We start from the raw sequence: 16543 nt of genomic DNA on the forward strand, positions 1-16543 counted from the left end.
TTGCAAAGAAATAGTTCTGCTGTAGAAAAGCATCCCTGAGAAATACTGTACAAATCCTTCAGATACAAATGATCTCTTTTAAAAGCACAAATGAGTTAAACTCACTGAGTTTCCTTTAGCTTCTCTACCCAAGACAAATTACTGAAATGATTAAACACAGCTGAGGAGCCTTTTTTTTTTTTTGTACACGGTGCCACTAAGCTATGTATTACAGACAAACCAGCATGGTCTGGAGGGAAAGGAGGATTTAAACTGGGGAAAGGGATGAGAAAATATCAAGGGAATATTATCACAGTGACACAGGAAGAAAAGTGAATAAATTAAAAATAACAAGGGGATCACGAGTTGCAGAGAGGAACTGCTACATAATGCCTGCCTTTTTAAAACATTCACATTTTAGCACTAGTTGAATTTAATCCTGAAGTTTCAGTCTGACAGGACTTGGCTTTCCAAGAACATTTGGAAAGTAAAGCTTGAGGAACATGGCACTCAATCTGGGATCAAATGAATCCTTTAATCAGGGTGGGCAACACTATCTACAGTTATGAGTGGTCTAGACCCCTGGCAACAATCCAGCACTTGGTTTTCTTTTTCTGTGATTTTTTTTTTTCTTTCTTCTGTTATTTCTCCTTCCTGGACATCAGTTTAATTTTTGTTTGGTTTGGCTTTTTAAAATATATTATATATATATGAATTTGTATATATATTTATATTTTTCTTGTATTCTAGCTTAAAATGTACTCTGCTAGAAAATATCATCCATGAATTTTGCCAAAGCAGAAGGGATTCTCCCTACTCAGTGACAAGAGATCCTGCTCTATTCTGTCATTTCTAGCATGCCAGGTCTGAAGTGATATAGCAGCTGTAGAAGAGAGTTGAAGAAATAAGCAAACTTTCTTACTGAAAACATAGACAAGGCATAATATTTTTTTTAGCTTTACTGATAAATATGAGCTAAAATTCTAGATTCAAACACCCTTCAATTTTGAGAAAATTCAGACCCAAACTAAAATTGACAGATCTACTTTAAGATTTTCTTTTGCAGAAACAGATATTTTAGGCCCAAACAGAAAAGCTACAAAGATTGCAGCTTCAGATTTAGGCAGCAGTTGAGCTGGAAGCTTTCAGGGTTTCCATTTAAGACTTTCCTGAGTGCATTCTCCCTACATGTTACTTTAGGTGCCTGAGATTTTTTCTTTGTTTTGAGTTTATGGCCATCAGATATATCTGAAAAACTTATGCACTCTCTCATGAGCCAAAATAATTGCTCAAAAATTGTTAGTAAATGTAGATTCTTATCTTTTATATAGGTCAGTTACTAAAAGGGAAAACACAACATTTGGCAAGTCAGTGGTAGAAGGAAACATGTTGTTTATCCAGTTTGGAATGTTTTTCACATTTGGTAACAGTATTTAGGTAAATTTCTCAATTATTTATGGGAGGTATGCTATAAACAGACAGTACAAAAAAACAAACAAACAAACAAACAAAAAAAAATATTTACAAGACTGAATATCTAGAAAAGTACGTCCTGAATGTGAAGTCCATTAAGATGTGGTAAAATGTCCCAAGAGTAGCAATGGTCAGCTGTTCTGTTCTTCAGTCAAAAAAAAGTAGTCTGGACAAAAGCATTGCAAAATACACTTTAGGGAACAATTTTGTAGTCACCAGGAAAATAGAGTAGGGGAACTAATAGGTCTTTTTCACCTCTATGTTCCATCACAGTTTTTTTTTTATTATTATTATATTTTTTATTTTTATTTTTTTGAAGCAAAACTGTGTATTTAACCTCTGGCTTGTGAGTCTGAGAGAACTGTTGTTAAATCTATATAGCCATTAAAATGTTTACAACATCATAAAGAAATCTATATTTCAATGTAAAGGAACCCCAAAAAGACAGCTAGAAAAATGCATCCGTATCTAACGTTAAAGTCCTGGTCCTCTATGATTTATTTAGTAATTTCCTGAAGCTTCTGGCATTTTCTTGGGGAATCACTTCCAGCAGCCATTTGGAAAGCTTTAATAAGTAATAGCAAACTCTTACTGCAACCAACCAAAAACAACATCTTAATACCCTGCTGTCTTTTTAATTGGCACCTTTAGAGCTGTGAACTGAACATAAGCAAATAGTTTAAATATCTCTCATGTTTACATCTTCTTCAGGGCACCTAGGGTAACAAGCTGACTAGTGGCTGTGCTAATGAGGTGATTTGTTAGCATGGGAATGATTGCCTTGATTGCTGCAAGTGTGAGAGTGACCGACCCTTAATTGCATACGCTCTGGTGTGACTGAGATTTTGAGTTGGCTACCAGTGTGGTGAATGAGTTGTCTGCCTCCCTATCAGTCACCCTTTTTCAATGAAGCTCCTCCACTAGGCCGTGTTTGTAATTCCCGCTTTAAATTGGCTGTGTGGAGAGCCTCGTATAGTTGTATGACGTGGCAACAGCTGAGCCACATGGTATAAGCAGATCGTGCCAGCAAAGCTCCAGCAAACCTGATCTTTTTGCTTATTCTTGATACTTTTCTTCAAAGGAATTCTGTCCCCAGAGAAGTGTATTGATCAGCTCTTCTCTAAAATGCTAAATATGTAGGAGCTCAGGATAATTAGAATATTTTCAGAGAAAGATGTTCCTCTTCCTGGATTCATTGTCTCAATTAAAAAAAAAAAAAAGAAACTTCCCTGTAGATGTTTATATGATGGTATCTACATGTGGGCTGGGTGTCTAAGATCTGTGCAGTGGGAAAACTTGAGGCTGAATTGCATTGCCTACGTGTGGGCACATAGTGATGTCTGAGGAGCTCTGGAGATCGCATTGCTCTGATCTGGCATGTCCAGCTGCCCTGTGCAGGTGGCTCATGTACCCCCACACACGTGATCTCTAGTGGTACCACCTACCTTCACACTGGCCTGGAAATGATGTGTGGAAGCTGTCTGAGGCTTCCTTGGATGTACTGATTATATCTCTGCATTCCGTAATGGTACACAGGGCTCTGTCGGGCAAACATTGTATACAGATACCCAATCCTGGTGTCTGCAGTTTGCATCAAGTCTCCACATTACTGTTTCTCAATTGAATGAGTTCACATTGAATGAGTTCAGGTTAAGGAAAAGAAGTACCTTCCTGGATGCAAACCACACAGACAGAACTCAGCTGGGCTTTCTCTTCCTGGTGGTGCCTCCTTGGGGACCAAAACTCAGCAGTTCAGGCCAGGCTTTCTGTGCTACCCCCAGCCCTCAGTAAGTCTTACAGGTGTGAGTGGCAGGTTCATTACCTTACAGTGATAGGGCCCTGTAGGGTTTCTCTTAATGATGCATAAGGGGGAGCAGGAGCAGGAGCCACAGCATACATATTCATAGAGGCTCGGACTCTGCAAGGCAACTGGGGGTAAGAACAGCCAAATGGATCTTTCTGAGCTAAGTCAGCAACAGTTATGCAGTAACACAGTGATTTTATTTATTTTTTTTTGTTTTGAATGATAAGACCAAGGAAAGGATGAGTTAGCTGATAGCTCAGAGATATCACATAACTAAGACAGTGGTTTCCAACTTTCCTGAATGTTAAATGGAGGGAAAACAGCTGAACTTGCCTCTGCTATGCCTTGCTCTGACATGCTGAAATGGCATATCTGTCTTGCTTACTAGTGAAGCTCATTAAAGTTGTTCTTGCAAAAGGCTTTACCCTGTGTAATTTAAACAAGTGGGGCAGTAAAGTAAGGCTAAAGCTTGTTCTCTTTTTAGGTTCAATTTTTAACAGAATTCAGCTTCTGTTTCTTTTAAGTATGTGACATCCCAACAGCCGCCATTGAGGCTTCAGCTCTGTATCCTGCACCCTACCTTTACTTTCTGTTTAGGTTTTTGACCCAGCTCAAGATTCAACTCTTGCTTTTTTTGTCAAATGCTATATTTTCTTCTTGCTTTCTCTTTCTCTGGTGCCTCTGGACAGTAGTATAATTCTGACACCAATAGTTGTTATAAATAATATAGTTCCTGCTCTGGGGAAAGAAAACTGGACTAAGGGAGGCATTAAGCACCAAAAATAACAGGAATGCAGCAGATCTGTCACGCAAGACTGCCATCCCTAGGTGAGTTACAATGGAAATTCACTTGGCTTCAGTTTGCCTTTGGCTTCTGTGCTTCAGCTTGGAAAATATAATGGATTTTAGATTATTCTTCAGATTTTAGGACATACCAGACCTGGAGTATATACCAGACTTTGTGATATATGTCCATGATAAAATCATGTCTTTACTATAAATCTTTGCAAAAGAACTCTTGCTTCATGCTGGGGGCCGTTTTTGTTTTATAAAAGGTGCATGGACACAGAAAAGGAAATATTCCTTAAAATCTGAACTACAACATGCCTTCTTAATTTTTAGGTTTAATTCTCAGTGACAGGGAATGTTTTTTTGAGCTCAGTTTGTGCTTGTCCTGTCATACAACAAAAAGGAAAGCTCATTTGTTCCTCCTTATGGTACCTAAAAGAAAAGTTTGTTAACATTTCAACTCCCATTTTACTCTGAGCCTTTAGTTTTCAGAGTTTCTCCCATTTATACATTTGACCTGTGGTTCAAGCAGTCAATAGCAGGGTGCATCTCCTTTTCTGCTGCAGTTCATTATGTTAACCACTTCCGTGTATTTGTTCTATGTACTTGTTCCCAGAGAGACTGTAGTGGGTGTATCTATTTTTAGAAGTAAACAGAGTGACAAATATTTCCGTCTGGATGATAATAAAAAGTTGCTTTGGTTGAACCCAAAGTTTGACTCACAAGGTTTTTGCTGTGTTTTTAACTTCTAAAATGGCAAATGACAATTTTAGATAACACTAAAGAGGACTTTCAATATCTGCTGTGTCAATGACTTTTCTCTGGGAAAGTCTTATGCCCATGGCTGGGTCTTTAGTACCTTTTGAAACCTCTTCTTACATTGCCCTATACACCTGCAGTGTGGATACAATTCTGGTTATCCCAGAGTTGCTTTCCTTAGAATACCTTAAATGCAGATATTTGAATGGTACACAGCTCCAATAAGCACTCTCCAGTAGCCCATTTCTACAGCCATGAAGGCAGGGATGTATCCCAAATAAAAACCCCTATAAGACCAAGCACTGACTTTTGAATAACAAACCCAGTAAGGTTATTACTCTGAGGAAGCAATGGAAGTTGGCACTAGAGTTTGTCAGAGTAAGGTTAAGTGAGCTAAAGACTGCAGGCCTATTTAATTAAGTAGACAGGCTATCAATCACAAAGAATAACAGTCCCAAATAAGAGGTTTATAAAGCTTGCAAGCTCTTTCCATGGATGCTGGTGTTTTGTCCTATTTCATTATGCAGAACTGGAGGTTTTCACTGAAGAGTCAATTCTCAGTAGGACAGTGGTGACAAGCTCCTGGCAATTCAGGGGAAAATAAATGGCCAGATGCTCACAATACGTTTGATGCTTAAAATGAAGTGATAGACACAGTACCACCAGTTCCAAGTGTGCCAAGCTCATGAATGACTACAATGTTGTAAGTTTTCAGAAGGTAATAAGTACCCTTACTTCTTTCCTTGGTTTTCTGATTTCTGTAACTCGTGCATTAACATTTTTAGGCTTCAAGGGTCAAGCTGGCTTTATGTCTCTTTTACAAAAAAAAAAAAAAAATGAGCTTCTGTTATAATTGCTTAAGCCCTCCAGCTCAGTTTTAATAAAAACACCAAACTACAGGACCTCCAAGATAAATCTATGAGAGCTAGCAGCACAGTGAGTAGCTTATAAAATTTCAGGGAGAATTTTTTAATAATAAATAATAAATTACACAATAATAAATGATACAATAATAAATTACGCAAAAATTTACACAATTTTAAATTTGAATTTATACAATAATAAATGCAAGGTGTTAGTTGCCATTTTTAATGGAGATGTCCTAGGTCTGATGCTAAATTCTGAAATAATCATTAAATTTGTTATGTCTTCTACAGTCCCCAAATGCTTTTCCCGTGCATTACATAATGAGTTCAACAGCCCTTTAGGTGGTGACCCCCTCCATGGTGGTGGGTGTTTGGTGGCCTAAGGAGGTGACTGGGGCTTCCCTGCCTGCCAGTGTACCCCTCTGCTCCTTCATGTGTGTGGGGATGAGCTTCAAATCACATAACATAATAGTAGTGACCATGTGAAAAATCAGATTTTGACGATTCTTTGCTGTTATCACAGGACAGAAAAATTGCCTTGGGACCTTTCTCTGCACTAAAGAATTATAAACATCCACAGTCAATCTCTAGTAGATGTTTTTTATTGTTATTATTTTAAATCTAAAGAAGATAATATTATATCATTCTTAGTCTGCTCTGCTGTTTATCCAACCTTAAATTGGTATTAAAGAAACTTTCTAATTCTAAACTGCTTTATTAAAGGTCAATCTTGCTTCACCAGGTCCTACTTCTAGCAGTCCTGGAGAAGTATTACTTTTTCTTTTGGAATGCATACAAACAGACCTGTAATGTTGCCAGCTTAGTCAAAGCAGATCTTGAACTTTCCGTATAGGTTTCTGAACCTCTTCTTTTTATTTTCCCCTGTATACCTGCTCTACATTTTGTCTTTATGTCCCTTAAAGTGAAGTGAGTAGAATAGGATACAAAATTAGAATCATAGAATATCCTGAGTTCGAAAGGACCCACAAGGATCATTGAGTCTAGCTCCTGGGTCCCCAGAGGACCACCCAAAAAATCAGACCATGTATCTGAGAGCATTGTCCAAATGCTTTTTGAATGTCGTCAGGCTTGATGCCATGACCACTTTCCTGGGGAATGTGTTCCAGTGCCCAACCACCCTCTTGAAGAATCTTTTCCTGATATCCAGCCTGAACCACCCTTGTTGCAGCTTCCAGACATTTCTTCAGGTCTTATTGCTGATCACCAGGGAGAAGAGTTCGGTGCTTGCCCATCTGCTTCCCTCATGAGGAATAGTTTTAATACAAAGCTGCTCAAAATGACAACCTATATGACATTGTTTTACCTAAACATTTTACTGTAAGCTTTTAAAATTAATTGTCTTACAAGCTAGGCAATCATCTGGTATTGGTGACGTGGTAGCTGCATGGGGAAAGTAGCCCGTCCAGTGCTATTTCAGGACAGAGATGTCCATTTTTTATTCTACCTCATAGCATATTTAAAAATAAAATAAATTTAAAAAATAAATAAATAAAGCACTTATTGTGAAAACTGTGGAATTTCAAAGCATAAAAAGTACAGTTTTGTAGAGACATTAAGGGCAGTAAGGGCAACTCCTGTTTAAGCTAAATAGACTTTCTCCTCTGTCATACATCACACTTGATCCTGAGAAAAGCTGACCTTTCGTACTCTCCTGTTCCTGGCAAAATTAATGGAAAATAGCCTGTCGCATTATGAGTGATTGCAAGCTTTTATTGTATTGCTCCAAATTAACTTACTGCCACTGAAGACACCGTTGATCCCTGCTAGCCCAGAAGAGTCACATAGCTATGGCCTCTTGATCTGTTTTATATGTTTGACTAAGCCTCCTGTTTCTGCTCTCAGTAAATATCTAAACGCCTATCTGCTATGACATGTATTGAAATAAACTTTGATCTACCTGAAGCATGACATATTTTTATAGAACGACCATTCTGACACTGAAGAAAAGACAATTTGCTTCTGCCCTGAAGTTACTAATACCTGAGGCTGGAAAGGTGTATTGTTTAGAGCACCAGTTGAAGATGAGTATCTCCTACAGCAGAATACTTACAGGTGATCAAGTAATTAATTAGGTATTGGGGAAATGTTCTAAGTTTTTGCACAGTTCTAAATTTAAGGCACAGTTCTAGAGCACCCCCCCCCTTTTTTTTTTTTTTTTTTTTTTTTTTAGAATGTAATTGGGAGATAATGAATCAGAGAAGTGGGTAGCAACAGGAAGACAAATTTTTATAAATCTTTACATAGTTCATCTCCTGTCTTTTTAAACTCCTTTTTGTTTTGGGTGCCTCGTGTTTCAGGATAAGTGAGTTTTGGACCTGAATCCGGGGGGAAAAAGGAGGTTGCATTTTTTATCTGCTGATCCAAACCCATGGCCACTCTATGTTTTCTGAGCTGAATCACAAGCAGGATGAAGTACCACCACTGCTAAAATTTCACAAGAACCAAATTTTCATGTTGTTCTAGCTCCTGGGAGAGACAATTTTCCATGTTTCAGACCTTGAAGATTACTGACACTCAAAAAATTTTAATATTAAAGTTGTATCTACTGTGATAGGCCCAGTATATAGGATTAAATCTCATGGGAAACAGTAAAGGGAACAGGGAGTTAAAAATCTGCTCTAGTTTATACTTATTCACACTCTAAACACCATCTCTTCTACCTGGTTCTTTCAGTGTCTTTCCTATCACATGGGTTATTTACAAGAAGACAGCAGTAGAACACAATATGATTTTAACTTCCAATTTATTCAGTCAGCCACTAAGTTTTTTGACCTTTATTTTTAAAAACCTCCAACACTCTTGCTAATTAGGACTCTCTTCTCCTCCCAGCTGTTAATGGGCACAGAAGTCCAACTTGATATGTGTCTACTCAGAGCACTGCCTGATTCTATCTTCATATAGCAGTTATTACCCGCGGGGACAAATTATGTCTTGCATTGTGCACTCTCATCCCTTCACCGAAGACTTGACAGTCCATCCACCTAGGAAAAAACATATACTGAAGTTAGTTTCACAGGTTGCATATTGATTACTATTGATTACTATTTTTAATATCTATTTATTTTGCATACATGAATATATATGCATTTACAATTCTTGTAAATCTTGTGAATTGGGTTTATAGTTTATTTTGGACTCTGATGCTGTTTTCTTTTAAACACTTTCCTTTATAACTGTGCATCAGCCTACAAGTCACCCTGAGAGAAAACACTCTAAATACATTGCATTGAATGTACTTGCATGTACACAGGCTTCTCTGTTGTGATACATTAATCTCAGAATAGCTGTGTTCATTAAATGTTAAGCCTTGATAATCTTTTCAGTATGATCATAGGCTGCTGGACCTCTGCTACAAAATTATACACCACCTCTTACAGAGGCTCAGAATAAGTTTGGTAGCCCATGTGGACTAAGATGAAGAGACGCCATCCAATGTGCTTGTTGGATTACCCTCAGCCCTCAACTCTTGCATGTACTGTGGTTAAGTGCCACTTCAAAAAAGGAGGAGGATGTATATTGGGGCAGGGGGTAGGGAGGAGAAAGTCAAGGATCAGTTATAGGTGGGGAACAGGGCTTGGAACATTTGCAGCCTGAAGAAAGGTGGACAGGAGGCACTGGAGAGCTTCCCTAGAGTAAGAGGGGTGGAGAGAAAAAGGCAGGGCTGGCTTATGTGGTGGTTTTATGCTGCTTCAGAGCTCAACTCCACCGCAAATGTTCTCTCACTCACCCTCCTCAAAGTAAGAAGGGGAGAAAATATGATGGAAGGGCTCAAGGGTTGAGATAAAGACAGAGTGATCACTCAGCAATTATTGTCACAGGTAAAACAGACTTAACGTAGGGAGATCATTATAATTTATTGCCTATCACTAGTGGACTTGAGCAGTGAGAAGTAAAACCAAAAAAAGACACCTTCCCCGCACCCACCCTCCTCCACCTCCTCACTCAAGCAGCAGAGGGGAATGGGAAATGGGGGCTGCAGTCAGTCTATAGCACTTGGTCTCTGCCCCTGCTCCACATGGGGTCCCTCCCACAGGATGCCATCCTTCCAGAACTGAGCCTGTGGGGGCTGCCCACAGGCTGCAGCTCTTCAAGAACTGCTCCCACACAGTTCCATCCCATGGGGTCCATCCATCAGGAGCAAACTGCTCCAGCACAGGTCCCCCACGGGTGGGCGGCAACTCCCCCCAGGCCCCCTGCTCCTGCGTGGGCTCCTGTCCACGGGCTGCAGCTCCAGCCCAAGGCCTGCTCCTGTGGGGGCTCTGCATGGGCCACAGACTCCTCCAGGCAACATCCACCTGCTCCACCGGGGGCTCCTCCATGGGCTGCAGTGTGGAGATCTGCTCCATGTGGGACCCATGGGCTGCAGGGGGACAGCCTGCTCCACCAGGGGCCTCTCCACAGGCTGCATGGAACTTGTGCAAAAGGTTTGCATTATCTCACAAGCACATAAAATTGATTCTGCAAGTTCAGCCATCTGAATCCTTTCATGAATTATGAAAAGGTTAAAGCAGTGTAGCTCTGTGGTGCCTGCTAGTATGATCTGCCAGTGCAAAGATGGCCTGGGATGTAAGCAGGTCTTCTGCTACCTATATGGATGGATCAGTGACAAACTGAGATGATTCCAGAAGAAAGTATTCATGGTCTTCAAACAAAGGTAAAGGCAGCAGCTGCTATATACTATGTGCTTGCAGGAAATAAATGGGTTGGAATTGGTAAACAAGGGGAGACTGTGGTCTCTGCTGGTCAGAGCATCTCAGCTCAGTGGCTGGAAGAGCTATCTTAAGATGGCATGCTCTGGTCCCTAGGCTTTATGATCATTGTTACTTTACAGGAAAAGTTACCTGCATCCTGACAGGGAAGGAAGAACAGGCAGAGAAGCAGCAACAGCATTTAAATCCAAAGTAAATATTAGCATAAGCTGTCAGATAGTGAAATACTGCTCTGCTGTTGCTACTGACTGTAATCGCAGTTGCCATGAATTTGTATTCTAACTCATAAGTTAACATGTTAGTTATATTTCTGCCAGCCAAAGTGAATGTTACTTGTAACTAGCATAAACTACAGCTTTGTTTGTTCTTTATGTATTATAGAAGTTTCAGTGATTTAAACCAATTTGTGTTTGAACTTTCTCCCCCATAACTTCAATAGGCGACCTTAATCCTTCAAAAATGAATGTAAAATAAAGTTAATATTTGCTCATGACAAAAGCTCTGCTAAGGATTTTTGATTGTGAAGGCATTTTCTTAGTAGGAAAGAATTAAAATAAGTTTCTTCAAGGAAAAAAACATAAATTTCTTCACAGAAGCTGCCACTGAAAGGGAGATATTTATAGGATAGCAAAAACAGTTTGTCTAGTGATCAGTCTTAATTTTAATGCAGATAAAGCAGTCCAGAAGAAACTGCATGGATCTTCATCCTAATTCAAAGTTTAAAGGAAAAGTCCAGGTAATTTTTTTATTCTATTTTGCAGTTTCTTATAGTTCCAGATGGTCAGTGAGGCTTGAATTTTGTGGCTCATCACAAAACCCTTTGAGTGGAATCCATAAAATGTCTCCAGTCCAGTCAGGGATCACAGGAATTTCAGTACATTCTGCTCCCACTGAAACACTGGGGAGTCCTTCTGTTTATTATGACCCAGATCAGCCATGACAAAAAGTTCTTTGTTCCATTTATTGATAGTCCTAGGTTTTTGTGCAATGTGGAAAAGTCCAGTGGAAAGTATTTGCACCATATGCGTATAACAGTTGTGTTCATCAGAAGTTCAGCCCAAAGATCAGGTATTGCTGTTTTTAGTCAGGTCTCAGTTCCCACTGAACTTATACTTTAAAATTTATCATGCTGCTTCGTGACTGCTTTTAAAATGCCCTGTATTTTTCTTGTGATATATGAGTGGAAATAGGTTTCTAATTTCATTACGTAAGTATGTTTTGTTTTGTGGTTGAAATTAGACACAGTGAAAAATTATGCTTTTTTAACATTTCTGACCAACTTCTATGAATACATAAAACTTAGAAATTCTAGGGAATTATGCATATTAGGCATGGACTCCACCTTGTCCAGCTTCTGTAAAAACAAGTTAAATATCTAATCTCATCTCATTATTTGCCCTGACAGCTAATGGAGACAGGGTCACCTTCATGTTAGAACAAACACCTATGCCTATTTAGACAGCTTTCATAGTATAGACTAAAATATTATATGATGGTTCTTATTTCTCTCTACTGATATAGGCTGGATGACAACTGCCATCTAGGTTTAACTTTCAACTAAGAGGAATTAATTTTGATGAATATAATCTTGGATATTTGCAGTTCTCTGAATTGCTCATTCTGTTTGTTTGTTTGTTTGTTTGTTTGCTTATTTAACTCATGTAGGAAACAAGGTGACTGTATATTACTTCCTGATTAGTCAAATATAATTTCTTTCTCTGAAGTTGTAACTGTCTTTTGATGGCATGTACTTACGGAGGTTTTGAGGCAAAATGGAGGAGAGTGACAAATTATTGCCCAAGTTTATGTTTTGTTTTCTCAGTTTGGTCATCCTTATTAAAATTTGTAATGAAAACAAAATAACAGCAACAACAAAACCACAGAACTTTTGTCTTTCTTATAGGCTGTATAGCAAAATAATGCAAAATCAAAATCTATCAAAATGAAATTAAAATTCTAACACACTAGCACTAACTGTGATTGAACTAGGTAAATTTGAATAATGCAGTCCTCCAGACTGAGATAACTGAAGTTAAATCAATGAATTGATGACTTCACAATAGCACAATATTCAGTCAAAAATTATTCAGCAGTACTGGGCAACAATTAAAATTCACTTATTGTAAATCTATTTCATATAAGTGATTCTTAGAAATGACTAATTGCAGAAATAAAAATAAAATTGAAAAAATGTAATCTGCTTCTCTTACTCTCTCCTGTGTAGGATTGTTGTGGTTTATCTCTGGCAGGCAGCTCAGCCCCACACAGCCACTCACTTGCTTTCCCCTGGTGGGATGGGGGATAGAATCAGAAAGGGAAAAGTGAAAGAAGTCATGGGTTGAGATGCAGACAGTTCACTAGGTAAAGCAAAAGCCATGTGAGCAAAGCAAACCAAGGAATTCATTCACTGCTTCCCATCAGCAGGTAGGTGTTCAGCCACCTCCAGGAAAGCAGAGCTCATCACGTGTAGAGGTTACTTGGGAAGAAAAATGACACCTCCTCCAACCCTCCAAATGTCCACCCCTTCCTTCTTCTTTGCCCCTGCTGCTATAGCTGAGCATGACACCACATGGTGCGGGACATGCCTTTGGCCAGTTTGGATCAGGTCCTGGCTGTGTCCTGTCCCAGCTCCTTGTGAACCCTCAGGTACCTCGCTGGCAGGGCAGCACCAGGAGCTGAACAGTCCTTGGCTCTGTGTGAGTGCTGCTCTGCAACAACCAAAACATTCCTGTGTCATCAACATTATTTTCATTAAAAATCCAAAATGCAGCATTGTGAGAACCCATACAAAGGAAAATAACTCTATCCGAGCCAAAACCATGATAAGGAAGAAGGATTCTCAAGGTTGCACACTTAGCTCTTGCTCCTGGTAAAGTCTTTGCTTCAATACAAAACAATGTTTAACTTTATTTTAAGGATTAATTTTTCCACTTTTTTTTTTAAGGATTATTTTTTTTTAATGTTTACTTTATTAAATTATTGACACATGGAGTTGTGAAGTTGCATTTGCCAAAAATAAGGATGTGTTCTTGCATATGCATCAAAAGTGCAAATGTAAGATTTGCATCTCTACAGATACTTAGAATAATGGGTTATAGTACTTGTACGGTCTTTGTCAAAGGTACTTAGACTGAATTATTGTTTGAAACTTGCAGATACAAGTGATAGTTTATTTATCTTCTAATGTCAATGAAATAATTATTCATGTTTCCATTCAACAGATTTTAGTCCCTGAATAAACCTACTGAAATTGGGTCAGGGATGAATTACTTTTATTGCATTTTATAAAGAAATCATTCTGATTTACGGTTACATTGTGCTTGTTATGAAAGGATTTCAAAGCATATGATTGTTAATTATACTTCATGACTTGTCCCTGTGGAATACATGCCTAATGTTATCATTTAAAATTTTATTATATTCATTTAAATCTTGGCATCTACTTTCCTCATTCCTGTCCCATGGAAAATCCTGAGTTTTATTTGGTATAAAGCTTTTTTTTTTCCTTAGCTGTACCTCAGTGAAGTGACTAATTGACAACCAGTAAACACTGATAAACTTTTTTAAGTGTAGTTGCCCTTGGTACAGAATCCCAAACTCTGTGTTAGGAGTCAGTAAATACATACTGAATATGGAACAACCTAAATTAATTCCAGGAAATACTGAGGGAAAGATTGAGTCTTGAAATCTGGTTTCTTAATCCCCTTGTTTAAAGGTGCAGAATGTATTCCATCCACAGGGGATTGATAGTTCTAAACTTGTCCTTGAAAGTAGGACTGCACCTTCATTTGAAATATACTTTTAATTGGAAGCACTTAATGCTGCCCTTCTTTTCAATGTTAGTTCTCTTACAAGAGTAAGTACAATTTTGTTGCAGCTAAATTTCACCCAGAGCCAGTTAAAGTTTTGCTAGTCTTTTCTCGATCTATCTCATTAAGACTAAATAAGTAGAACAAGTCAAATCTTTCACTTTTAGGAAATCATAGGAAAACATTTTAATTGGGAAGAGAGCACAAAACTGCAACAAATTACCCAGAGATTCTGTATATTTTCCATCCTTGAAAGTTTTCAGGAGAAGGCTAGAAATGACTTGCTTTCATGTTGGCAACAGAACCACATTGAGAGATATATTGGAATAGGTGGTCTCATGATGTTCCACCCAACCAACCTGATGGTGATTGTATGAAATCTTCCCATTGTAGGTAGCTATTATGGGTAATCTGGCAGAAAACTGCAACACATTGTCAGTGATGATGATTCCACTGTTTCAACCAGCAACCACCTGTGAAGAGCCAGGTTGACTTTGGTGATTAATATTGCCCTTATTCATTGGGTTTACCTTGGACTCAGCATCTTCTTACCATTTTATTTTATTTTTTTTTTCTGCTGAGAATTTTATGTTGGGCTTTACCTTTTTATTTATCTACAGCTGGAGAGGATAAGTCAGGAAATGAGAGACTCATGAGAGAGACTCAATGGCATAGCTGTAAATTCAAACCAGAAAACTCAGCTCTCAGTCCTTGTAATGCTGCCTGCACTCTGCAAATCAGCGTTTCCAAAAAAACCTGTTCTGGACTCCACCAAAAAAAAAAAAAAAAAAAAAAAAAAAAAGTAGAACACAGTTATGGGAATTAAAACTCTGTTTCTTGGCACTGTGTGAAGCTCCAAGTCTTCTATGCAGTGATCAATATTCAAGAGTCAGTACTACTCACAGCCATCGCTCACAAATGAGAGAGTGATTATTTCTTCTCCTAGATATTCAGAAGAGAGCAGCATTGTATATAATGCTACCACTTTGACTGCATCTGGAGAACAAATATCAGTATGGGATCCTTTTGTCTGTATTTTTGCTGGTCACTGCCCACAGAAAGTTTCATATTGCTTGCAGGTCTTTTTAGGGTCCAATGGCAATCAATCACTTGACTGGCATTTACAACCTATAGTCTTGGCTGAAAATAAAGAGCAAAAGGATGAAGCCAGCATTAAGTATATATATGCTCTGTCATTTCAGACATGGGTTCATTTGTAGATGAGGTAACTAGGCTGTCATGATAATTCTTTGTTTCTACTACTTGCAGTTCAAGACAGTTTGAGACAAATGTTCAGTATATGTGCATACATGTATATACATACATAATGCAGTCATGTCCTTAATATGATCAAAACCACTGGGCAAGAAACCTTAGGTTCCATTTTTCTCTTATACAAACTAGTTCATTTAATTTTCTGTATGAATAACCATAGATTGTGATTAATCCCAGAGACCTGCAGGCAACTTATTTTAAACTATCACCCTTCCATCATTAATTGAGGGGAAAATGGGCATCTTAAAACATTGCTTCATCCCTTAAGTGTCTAACATGGATGCATAGGTACAGGATACGAAATGTAACCAAATCCTTGCTGGTCAGGCTGAGTTGTCATTAATGTCATAATTTTATTTAGTAACTCTTCCAGAAAGTCAATATTACAGGTTCCAAAAAATTGTACATTTACAGATATGGTGTAATGTTTTCTGCTTTCTTCTTTAAGGTGTCATACAGGATCTTAGTGGATTCTCTGTCTCTTTTCATAAGACTTACACAAGCTTCTCTTTCTGTAGGGGTCTACTTTGAATAGTTTTTCTATTAAATTTTATAGCATAATGATTTCATACCTGTGTTTTAACTCGGCCTTCCCTTTTTTGAGAACTGTTTGAATCTGGATTTCAAATAAGAAGTAGAGGTTGTTTTTTGTTGTTTCTAATCTATATATATTAACAAATAAACTAAATATTGATGAGTTTGAAATCAATGAGAGCATTAAGGGGCAACACATCTTGCTATCCAGCATAATAAATGAAATATTTTTTTTCTTTGGTGTATGTACAGCTGTCAGTGAAATTTACTATATCCGTGTATCTAAGGGCATAACATGAAAAATCATGCATTGTTACATATGTTGAGCACCATATTCATATTTCTGTGTTGATGAACCTAATTTGGATGTCCTAACTTAATTAATACATCACTTTATTTAATTTTGTAAATATCGTTCTAAAAAAATAGATGAAAAAAATATACAAAAAAAGAAAATAGTGCTTCTCTCCAGTAAAATCATCAATAAACTTGATAAAGCTCACCGTTGTGAATCAGGATTGAATG

The sequence above is a fragment of the Aythya ferina genome, assembly GCF_964211825.1.
Source record: "Aythya ferina genome assembly, chromosome: 1".
Taxonomy (NCBI): domain Eukaryota; kingdom Metazoa; phylum Chordata; class Aves; order Anseriformes; family Anatidae; genus Aythya; species Aythya ferina.